This window comes from Sorex araneus, chromosome 1 (genome assembly GCF_027595985.1).
Source record: "Sorex araneus isolate mSorAra2 chromosome 1, mSorAra2.pri, whole genome shotgun sequence".
Classification (NCBI taxonomy): domain Eukaryota; kingdom Metazoa; phylum Chordata; class Mammalia; order Eulipotyphla; family Soricidae; genus Sorex; species Sorex araneus.
Window position 1 is genome coordinate 263,188,383 of NC_073302.1, and position 12,321 is coordinate 263,200,703.

Consider the following 12,321-nt stretch of genomic DNA (forward strand, 5'->3'; position numbering starts at 1 on the left):
AAACTGTACAGACACTGGATCACGTTGGTGTGTGCATTTTTTAGTTTTGAGTTTTTTATATTTTAATTTTTCATAGATGTCAAATTAGCCAACAGTTTCACCAACAGTGAATGAACAAATCTGCTCATAAAACAAAAATAATTTATATGTGCCATATTGAGATATTTAGAGACAGCTGAAAGACTATGAAGAAAGTTTCTATAGATGATTCAAGGATATAGAATTCCACAATTCAACATTGCTCATTATGAAAATGAAGATGTTTATAATCAAAACAAAACTTTAGTTATCACTGAATCTTAATATATATTTTTTCTTATAACATTTTATAATTGTTCAGCATAAGAGTTAGTTAAAATTTTGGAATCCATTGTCTTATGATTGACATGTTTATTTGTTCTGTGATACTTGGGAAACTTCACTATAACAACCATATCAGAAAATACTATATTGTAATATAAACACATAGATTTTAGATATAAATTAATATAAACATGTAAAGTCATTTGTGTAATCTTTATATTTTATTCATATTATGTTGCTAACATTCTTGTATCTAGGCCTTTATTTAAACTAGTCTTCAGTAGTTATCAGTTGAGAAAGGGCCTACTATATTTCAAACCAGTATTGAACTGCCAGCTAGGATAGTTAAGATCTTTTCTTAAAGAAACTGAGTCTAGTCAAAGAGATACCTCAATCAATGAATGCTGATAATGAATTTGACATATAAAGAAATAACATAACATAATAATAGTAAAATAAATATTGTAAATTAGAGCTTAATGAAAAAATCTAAAAAGAAAAATTTTTCAGGAGGATCAGATATGTTTTACATAAAAATAGTGCTCAAATCACAGCTTGAATGATAAAGAGAAACAAAATGGGCTAGATGTTCTAGTCATGGGGAACAGTATGAACAAATCAGATTGGCATAATATACTTCAAAAGTAGCGAGTGCAATTGGATAAAGATTAAACGGAAGGAAAAGGAAGGTCTGTACCTGATCTGAAGGGTCTTTAAATAATGTTGAAACTGATGGAAACCAGTTTGTAGGCAATGGAAGCATTGTAAAATTTAAGAAAGACTAATGTTACCAGACCTACATTTTAAGAAAAATAAATTATCAAAAAGTATGATGAAATTGGAGGCAGGATTTATTTAATACTGCAGAAGACAAAAAGTGAGGTCTTAAATGAATTGTGGTAGTCTTAAAAATGAAGAAGAGAATTTTTTTCACAATATTCTAATTCTAGAATTAGTCTAGATGATATAAAAAAAAGTCCCAACAATCACTAATCCTATATGAGATATTAAGGCCCATCATGTGACTCAGTAGCAGAGTTCTTTCAAAGCCTGTACTTGACCTGGGGTTGATTTATGACACTGTAAAAGAGATGTGAGTGTGTGTTTGCAGATGTGTGAATTTGCATGTACATGTATGTGAATAAGCACCATTTAAAGGTAGTTGAAGGGGAAGTTGATAGAAACTTCAATTATTTAATTCAGTTTGCCTCTATCTCACAGAAATCCCATGATAACGCAAAGCTAAGAGTAATCTTTTCCTTACTGAGGGAGGGTGGTGTGCTGTTGTACTTGTAGAAGAAGAAGCTCACAGTGTTCACTGAAACATTTTGAAAAAAATTCTGAGACATTCAGTCTCATTGGTAGGAAATAAATAACCTATTTTTTTAATTAAAAATTGCTCTGGTTAATAAAAGAAGTAAAAGTGTTTAAGTTGGTCATAGTGTCTAATCTTATTAAAGACGTATAGCAAAATCAATATCATTACATTTTATTTCCTGTATATGTGTTACCATTAGCTTCTGGGAAGATAGTTTATTTTACATTTAAAATAATCTTTTCAAAATTCTTGAAGTATTCAAAACTATACTTGAGCTGAACTAATTATGTTTTCTATATCTTTCATGTTTTTATATTTTTTATGTTTTTATGAGGCAGGTTAATTTCAGAAAACAGTGTTCTAAAATATTAGAATTATAAAAAAAAATTTTGCCATGTATATTTCTCTCAATTGCTTTCTCTTCCTCTCATCTAAAATGTACATATACATGTACACATACATAGACACACATTCCCATCTTCATATATATCACACATATCACACATGTACATTTATACATGTACATGTAATTATTTTAGTAAGATATTTAGTTTGTATTTTATTTGCACAACAAAAACTGCCTACTGCAAAAAGTAAATTAGTAAAAAAGTAGAACTGATTTATATATAAGCATCCTTATGTATACATATATATGTATATAACTTTGGAAATTTAATGTTCATTTATCCTCTTAATGGTGTGAAAATTTTATAGTCACAAAATAATGGTAAGGAATAGTGTCAAATATAGAATCTATTCTCATCCAAACTAACCTACATTTTTCATTCCATTTTAAGATGTAAAGATAAAAGCAAACAATAAAATATTCTCTTATATTATTTATGATGAAGCTGAGAATGTCATTTTTGCATATGTTAAGATGTACAAATTATTTGTGGCTTTAACAAGGTTATAATACTGATGCACTGACCAATACAGTTTAAAAAATTACCAGTAATGTGAAGAACTGGGCACTGAACTCTCTGACTTGGTGAGATCTAATATTAACATAATATAAGCATTAACCTATAGAGTTTTTTTTTTGTAAGACATCAATGGAACCCACAGAAACTGTAACGTGTATTTAGAAACCACAAATTCAGTGTTTCATAAAATATTAATTTAGTTTCGAAAGAGTCTTATTTTAAAATTCAGTCATCAATAATTGATTAGTCTATAAAACAGATGTATTACACAACAATAGTAATGCTAAACAAATTTATTTTAAAATTGAATTATTCTGAACCGCTTTCTCTGGGTAGGCTTCTCAACTGAGAGGTCTGGCTTGGTAGTCTTCAGGGATGCTATTTGGGTCCCGGGTGCTAGGCATGCATTTTACTCCTGCACTATCTTTCCAGGCCAATATTGCCTTTATTTTTTGACGTGGAAAGAAGGCAGTGAAAGTACAATTTTTCATTTATAACACTCCAAAACTAAAGCATCTATTCATTATTTACACTTTCTTATTGGAAACTATCTGTGGACATTTTTTATATACACGTTATTAATGTATATGAACACATTTAGGAAAAAATAAATATCAGAAGAAAAAATTCCAATTAAAAGAGAGGTATGACAATCAACAGGCTTTCTTTTAGAATATATGTACATATATATATATATGTGCACATGTATGCAGAAGACACAAACACATAAAACAAAAAAATTGTTCACTGGATTAATATAAATATATGTGTAACTGTTTATATATACATTTACTGCAAAATCATGAGTCATTCAAGTTTCCATTTAATTTACCTGGTCTTATGAAAAAAGCTGAGAAGTATTAATAGTCTAATTTAGTAATGATGGGAAATGATGCATCTTAAAAGAGAATTAGGCTCATAAATCAAGAAAAGTTAATCAAAAATTAAGTTTCATAATGGAGATTAGTTTTGAAGATGAAATATCTCCCAAACTTTAACAACACTATGTGGAAATGTATTACATAAACTCTTATGATTTTGTCAAAGCAATACTTAGGAATTTTCTCTCACTCTCATATTTGTGTGTTGTCTGTGAGCATGTGTGAGTGAGGGAGACATCATTATCTATCATCTCTTTCTTAGACTTATACATTCAGACTGACATTTTTATCCAAATTTTTATTGTGTCATAGTTCGTATATAAAAGTGTTAGGCATATGTGTAACTTATGAAGCATGATAATAAATAATTAAAACATGTAATGTTTTCCATATAAGGAAATGAATTATTAACAATTAGTGTGTGTGTGTGAGTGTGTATGCGTGTGCATGTATGTGTGCTTTACCAGTCTATTGGTCTTTTTCAGAGTGTATTTCTCAAATACACACACATTTCATTTCCAAATTAATTACTCATCTTATCATTAAAATCTTTTGCAACATATTTGCTGTTTATATATTATCACATTTTAATTGCTGCTTTTCTTTGTTTTATAATGTTTTTCCATAATATATTTTCTATTTGTACAATGTAGTCTGTTGCTATAAAGCTGTCATTTAATTTTTGTGTATTATTAATTCAATTCAAAAATTTTCAAACATTGGGGCTGGAGCACACCAAGTAATGGTGTTTGCCTTGCACGCAGCTGACCTGGGTTCAATTCACAGCATTCCATATGGTCCCCTGAGCACCACACAGTCCCTGGAGCACCATTGGGAGTGACTCCACCAAAACTATTAGGTATGTTCACCATATACCAAAAAATGTTTTTTAAAAAGTAAAATAAGATAAATCATGGTGCATTTTTATGTCACCTAAAAATAATTTATGAAAGTTCACTTAAATGCAAGATGCTACTAAATTGTTTTTTCAGAATAATTACTCAGTTTTCACTCATAAGTATTAAATGAAAATATCTGAGATTCATAAGTATGCTAGAATTTCATATTCTTCAAAAATTTATATTTATTTTCTAATTTGTAAATACTTATCAAATTTGTGACATCAAATATCATTTTATTTTAGATTAAATTATAGTTTTTTTATCAAAGACAGAGCATATTTCATTTATATATTACACATTTCTGCCACTTTATGAGTTTGCTTATAACCTTTTCCTTTTCTTTATCAGATTGTCTATTTTTCTATCAACTAATCTTTTATTGATTTAACTGAAAGCAAATATTATTCCTAACTTGTGAGTTATATATTTTTCATTTTAATAATAGTCACATATTAAAGATAAGTTCTGAGACAGAGGATGTGGCTCTTTGAATACAATAAATGCCTCCAATATAACAGACTCCAGATTTGATCCCAAGTATAGGCCGGTATAGGCAAAGTCTCCTGCCCCTGAGCCTGACTGTCTTTACCGGGGCCCCTCAGAGGGGGTGGGTTGAGTCTCCCTCCCTGCCCCAAGCAGAGCCCTGCCAGCCAAAACCTCCTAAACCCAGCCACAGTCATGCACAAGGCGATTCTCCACATGCTTGGACGCGCCTCACCATGAAGGAATTTGCAGAGGAACAAGGTGTGTGGAACCCATGGCTGAGATCTCCAAGCCTGCTTAGATCAGGACTGGGCCTTCTTCACCCAGATCCCCCATTTTCCAGTAGAAAGGTAGTCATACCTACAAACTGCCCCCAGCGCAGTGAAATCCCATCAACGGCCAAGTGCCAGAGACTATAAAACAAAACTCCCCAAAACGAATGTGGCCGCACGATCTCTTATTGTCAGTTCTTCCACTTGGAGAACGGGCAAGCTACCGAGAGTATCCTACCCACATGCCGGAGACTGGAAAGCTCTCTGTGGTATATTCAATATGCCAAAAGCAGTAACAGTGATGGGTCTCATTCCCCTGACCCTGAAAGAGCTTTCAATGCGGCACCTTTGGGAAGGACGAGTAAAGAGAGGCTGCTAAAATCTCAGGGCTAAGATAAATAGAGACTTTACTGGCGCCTACTTGAGCAAATTGATGAACAATGGGATGACAGTGACAGTGATAGGCCTGTAGGATAACATTGGGTTTGTCCTTCCAGTCTTGCCGCAGGGAATTTAGGTTTATTGGGTTACACCCATTGCTTGTACTCCTGAGTCACTCCCATTGCTTTGTTTATCTGTAAATTCTTCTCCGTGATCTCCTCCCCAATCAGTTAATCACTTTTTTCCTTAATCAGATTCTGTTAGCTTTTAAGATCAGATCTAAGGACACTGAACTTGTATTGTAAATTATGTCTTTTGTATAGTATACCTTAAATCAATGTCCTTTCTTTATGGACGCAGGAAGACAGTTAATATTATGCTTTTGTAACTTGGGAGTTAATTGACTCTGAATGATATTTACTCCTGGGCATCTGCTTTCTAGACTCAGTTGCCCTTAGTTCTTAGCACACCAAAAGCAGGGTCCCAAGGAGGGACTGAAAAGACACAGGACAAGCTGTGAGCTACCCCAGCATTGAATTGGGCCAGGCCATAGCACCACAATACTCAACTATAAATTGAGAGCATGGTCATAGACAAATGCTCTCATGATCCAAAAGTAAGGCGAGGTTAGGACCCTGCTGGGGTTAGGAAGACTAGCCTGGCCTGAGGACTGTGGTCTGGAATATATAGTGAGATGTCCTCAGGAAGGACTGAACTTTAAGTTTATCTATCTCTTACTGTGCTCATACAGAAGGACATTGCTAGAAATATTAGAAGTAAATTTACTGCAACTATTTAAGTGGATTACTATATAAGCTAAGACAGGAAGAGAGTCGGGGGGAGGGTCAGAGTCAGGATCCAGGGAAGAAGCAGCAGAAAAAGGCAGAAGAGGAGACAGAAAAAGAGAGTCAAGGAGTTGTCAGAGTGAGAAGAGTCAGAGTCAGAATTCAGGGATCTGGGATCTAGGAATGAGGGCCTAGGAAGTAAGAGTGTGTGAGATGGGAGAGACAAGAGATTGAATAAATGACAACTAATCAGCAACTAGCTTGGTCCTTGTTCTTGTTGCCCATTGCCAACAGCCGTCCCTATCAGGTCCATACACGGTGGCTCAAGAGCACTGAAAGCAGGTGGGGAGAGAGAGAGAGAAGAGAGAGAGAGAGAGAAGAGAGAGAGAGAGAGAGAGAGAGAGAGAGACAGAGACAGAGACAGAGACAGAGAGAGACAGAGACAGAGACAGAGAGAGAGAGAGAGGGAGAGCGCTGCCCGGAGAACCTGTGAACACACAGCATACATCACCCTTCCACGCTCACATGCATACATTTTACATAGACCCTCACCTTCACTACATGTGGCTGCAATCTTAATTTTTTTAAATAAAATTAAAGAAGTCCATATGATACATTGAAAATAAAAATTAGAAGTTATTTTATTCCCTTAAAAAACTACTGAAAGTTATTGACAGTTCAAGACAGCCTCAGTCTGTAGATCACTGAGTAGTTTATTTTTCGCAGGGATATGAAAGATTTTATCCTCATTTTGTAGTTATCAGTTATCCCCAAATATTATAGAGATGGATACCAAGATTTAACTTCAGATTTATACAATTCATTTCTTGATTTTCTCCCATCTGGAAGGGGAGAAAATATCCCTCCAGATAATTTGATGGTGACAGGGAAATAATTGTATTAAAAAGGGCATGAGAATGAACAAATGAAAGGATACATTTCAAACCTAAAACTACTGATTTCTAAAACTGTTAGGATCAATTTAATCATAACAAAGCTGAATTTCATGCAAAATGAAAGAATCTTTGAATTAGAGTTAAGAGTTATGCTGATCCTGTTATTGTTCTTAGAGTATTAGGCCAACAAAAAATATTTCACATTATAATTACAAAATTTTAAATAAATTCAATTGAAAACTGACTCAGTCCTTGGTAAGAAATATGTACAAAAATTAGATTTTTTTATCATGACAACAAATTTGCAATGTTAATCATTTTTGCAAGTTTGAAATATATGTGAACAATGTGTATTAACAGTGAAATTTCACATGTTAAAAGGTTTAAAACTGTTCGCTATGATGTTCTATCAGTTTAATCAGCCTTTGACTTGAACTAAATTTCTAAGATGTGTGTATGGCAAGACATGTTGGAAGATAGATCATCAGGCAAGATTATCCTTACCTGTTCCTCTATTCAGAGGGCAGATACAACAAGATGATTGGATTTTTGAAAGATACGTAATTAATATCTCTGCGCAATTAGGGATTCAACACCTTAATTGCTCCTGTCTGCTTCTAAAAGGAAGGAAGGAAGGAAGGAAGGAAGGAAGGAAGGAAGGAAGGAAGGAAGGAAGGAAGGAAGGAAGGAAGGGCGAAAAGAAGGAAGGAAGGAGGGAGGGAGAAAGAAAGAAGAAAGAAAGAAAGAAAGAAAGAAAGAAAGAAAGAAAGAAGAAGAAAGAAAGAAAGAAAGAAAGAAGAAGGAAGGAAGGAAGGAAGGAAGGAAGGAAGGAAGGAAGGAAAGGAAGGAAGGAAGGAAGGAAGGAAGGAAGGAAAGAAGAAAGAAAGAAAGAAAGAAAGAAAGAAAGAAAGAAAGAAAGAAAGAAAGAAAGAAAGAAAGAAGGAAGGAAGAAAGAGAAAGAAAGAAAGAGAGAAAGAAGGAAGGAAGGAAGGAAGGAAGGAAGAAGAAAGAAGAAAGAAAGAAAGAAAGAAAGAAAGAAGAAAGAAGAAGAAAGAAGAAAGAAAGAAAGAAAGAAAGAAAGAAAGAGAAAGAGAAGAAAGAAAGAGAAAGAAGGAAAGAAAGAAAGAAAGAAAGAAAGAAAGAAAGAAAGAAAGAAAGAAAGAAAGAAAGAAAGAAAGAAAGAGAAAGAAAGAAAGAAAGAAAGAAAGAAAGAAGAAAGAAAGAAGAAGAAAGAGAGAAGTATTCAGAGATGAAAACTGTCCCTCTCCATTCATGGTTTGTGTATAAGTTTGTTAGATGGCCAGCTTAAAAGAGACAAAGATTTCCTGCTGGAAAAAGTTTGCACAGCTTGGTTCACTGGTATCACTGTATCACTGTCATCCTATTGTTAGTCAATTTATTAGAGCGGGCACCAGTTATGTCTCTATTACTCTCAGCCCTGAGATTCTAGCAGCCTCTCCTTACTCCTCTTTCCCAACAATTGGAGACTCATTCAGGTTCAGGGGAATGAGACCTATCGTTACTGTTTTTTGGCATATCAAATGCACCACGGGTAGCTTGCTAGGCTCTCCCCAGGTGGGCGGGATACTCTCAGTAGCTTGCCTGGCTGTCTGAGAGGTGTATATATATATATATATATATATATATATATATATATATATATTATATATATATACTCTCTATGATTTGTTGCCTACTGTCTGAACTCCATCGAATATGGAGTAATAATTATGGAAAATGGGGTAGGAAGTGTCTTATAATGTGTGGTTCGGAAAGCTGCCTAGAGCGTGGTGGCAGTTGGGTAGTGGTCAGCTGCTAGGGCTGGGTCCCCTGGGGCAGGGAGGGTTCTCACTCGTCCCCCTCTGGGGTGCTACTAGTGAAAACACCCTGGCGTGGAGTCGGTTAGCAGCTTTGGTTAACAGCCATTTATATTTTCACTTGGGGAAAGGGTTGACTTTAGCCATACGTCCCGGGTTTAGGGTTTAATCTTTTCTCTATGCTCAGGGATCACCCCTGGTGTTGCTCAGGATATCAAAGCAAGGCAGTCGCATACACATAGTACAGAACCTTACTACTGTACTATCTCAGCAAGTAGGAACCATTTTTTAAAATATTGAAATTTTCAAAGCTCAAGTTTTTTCAATTGTCACAATGCCACGATGTGTAAAAAGCACATCTTGACAGTAACTCTACTTCACCTTTGTGAATTATGAAGAGCATAAGAACTGGTATAATCTCTGCTGTGATGAAGTAAATAAAGTAACAATTTACTTTAACAATTTAACAAAAACAATTCTTTGTTTTTGACCCTCAAATCTCAAATATCTTCTGCTATCCCCTGGGCAAGTCTGATGGGCTAATATGTTAATTAGCAAGCTGGATAATATCTCAGATCCTGTGGGGTTCTAAAAATATAAAAAGACACTGTTGTCAGAATTTCTTGGTAAGCCATACTTTCCTATGGGCTTCCACTTATTCTGATGGAAACTCTTGCTAGTTCTTCCTGAAATGGAATAGTTTAGATTACTCATGAAATTAGAGCTATTTATGTTTTTACCAAGTGTGAATATTATTATAAGTTGTTTATAAGTTTGTTAATTCTAATTCATTTTTCAAATTTTCTCTTGTAGTGAATTTTTTTAAGCAAAGCAAATTTTCATATATTTCTAGAGTGGTGAAGAGAAGTGATATTGTAAATTTATTTTGACCAGTTAGAATTTAGTCAACAAAGCAATTAATAAGTATTCACATATTTTGTTTTATAGGATGGTGAATTTATTATAACAGTTTATAATAAAGCAAGGATAATTGTAAACCATGTCCAGCATAGTGATGAAAACTGTTGTATTTCAAGTTCATACACAAATGTATACTAAACAAGAGATATAATATAGGTAATGACAGGTATCAATTATGTAACAAAGGATCTTGGTATAAATATGAGATACAATTTGATGATGGGTGACTCAATGACTCTGTGACTAATGTGAAGGATAATATAAAAGATTTCATTACGTGGAATATAGTGATTCATAGGATTCTTTCAAATTTTAAGATGATCATTTTAGAATTTTTATATTGCTATTAGTGTAATGTGACAAAAAATTCTCCAGTCTTATGCATCGTCATTATCATTATTATCATTATCATCATCATCATCATCATCATCATCATCCGTTGATCATCTAATTTTTCGAGCAGTCTCAGTAATGTCTCCATTCGTCCTAGCCCTGAGATTTTAGAAGCCTCTCTTTACTTGTCCGTCCTTTCCAATGATGCTGCATTGGAGGCTCTTTCAGGGTCAGGGGAATGAGACCCAGAATTGTTACAGGTTTTGGCATATGAATACGCCATGGGGAGTCTGCGAGGCTCTCCCTTGTGGGCAGGAAACTCTCAGTAGCTTACCAGAGTCTCCCAGAGGGAGAAGTAGACTATAAGATGTCAGGGAGCTTGGTTTTATAGTCCCTGGATGTTGTCCATTGGTGGAATTACATGGTGCCGGGGCAGTCCCTGGGTGTGACCGCCTAGCTACTGGAAAATTGGAAATTTGGGCAGAAGAGGCCCAGTCCTGATCAGAGCACACTTGGAGGTCTCAGATCCTGGTCCCATATACCTGGGTTCCTCTGCCGGTATCTTCATGTGTGAGCCCAGCCACAGCCATGCCCAAGGCCCCTCTCCACATATTCGGATGAGCCTCATGCATGAAGCCTCAGTGTTATGCATAACATGCTAAAAAAATAAACTTTAAGATCACTGTATCATTGTATCATTGTCATCCTGTTGCTCATTGATTTGCTCAAGTAGGTACCAGTAACATCTCCATTTGTCCCTGTCGCATTCTAGAATGCCCCAATGGCATCTGCTTGCTCCAGGAAAAGGAAGAGCATCAAGCTATTAGTTTGCCTGGCCACCCACCTATGAGATGGTCAGACTTCTTCATCACAATCCTGAACAAAGATACTTTAATAATTTCTTGCATTGGCTGCGTACGTTTGTAAGAACTTTGTTTTCAGAAAATTGTACTTAGTTTATCCAAATAATTCAATAGCTAAAATACACATATACTATTTGCTTAACTGGTGGCTGTCTTGTTTTGGAGGGGATGGTTTTGGGACCACATAAATTTGTGCTCAGGTATCACGTCTCACATGTTTGTGGAGCCACATGGGTATCAGTGATTAAACCCAGGTCAGCTGTGTTCAAGGCGCCACCTTACATGCTCTACTATCTCTTCAACCCATTAGTTTTTAATCATAAAAGATTAGCTAATATCTGAAAGACTGTAGCACTGTAGCACTGTCGTCCCAGCGAATATCAGACTGGAGCGGTAGCACAGCCGGTAGGACGTTTGCCTTGCAGGTGGCTGACCCAGGTTCAAGTCCTCCATATCTCTCAGAGAGCCTGGCTAGCTACCAAGAGTATCCCACCCACCCGGCAGACCCTGGCAAGGTATCCATGGCATATTCGATATAGCAAAAACAGTAACAAGTCTCACAATGGAGACGTTACTGGTGCCCGCTTGAGCAAATCTATGAACAACAGGATGACAGTGCTACAGTGCTACAGCTAATATCACCTCTTCAAGAGGCACATTTTTTTTAGAAAGCTAAGGAGTTATTTATAATGCTCTTCTGTAAAAAAAAATGTTTACTTTTATTTGTTAAAAAAGTTTAAATAATCTGAGGCATATTATAACATTAAACTTAGAAATGTGAAGGTTGATAAATGTATTCTGTACTAACATTTCAAGGGCAGCAGTTATTTGTTTGAACAGTATATCTATGTTTCAGTAAACTAAAATCTTGGCAATTATTTGTAAAAGAAAAGTTGCATAATGCAAAGCATGAAAGCTAAGATGCTTCTCTATGAGAATAACAACTAAGATATTTTATTTATAATGTAAGTTTAGCTTAGTAAATGGACGAAAGAGAAATTTATTGACAAACTTGGAATTAAACTTGCTTTTTTCTTATACGTTTTACCATAACATTGGGCTTTGTTTGTCTGAAGGGGTTACATTGGGGGGATGCATGCCTGCTTATTTTAGAGAGATACAGAGATTGAGAAAGAGAGGCAGAGAAATGGAAGAAAAATGGCTCAAAAAATGAATAGTGGCTTTTAGCATTGATAAAAGGCATGCTTTAGGTTGTAAAATGAAATGCATGCAAATGACA

General features: G+C 35.1%; 1 non-coding gene across 1 annotated transcript; it reads left to right on the forward strand.

The window, feature by feature from the left end:
• The first annotated feature begins 7,628 nt into the window (after positions 1-7,628).
• LOC129401493 (U8 small nucleolar RNA) lies at positions 7,629-7,763 on the forward strand. The gene has a single exon (XR_008628384.1). It is a non-coding gene; the product is annotated as a U8 small nucleolar RNA (small nucleolar RNA).
• Positions 7,764-12,321: the final 4,558 nt, after the last annotated feature.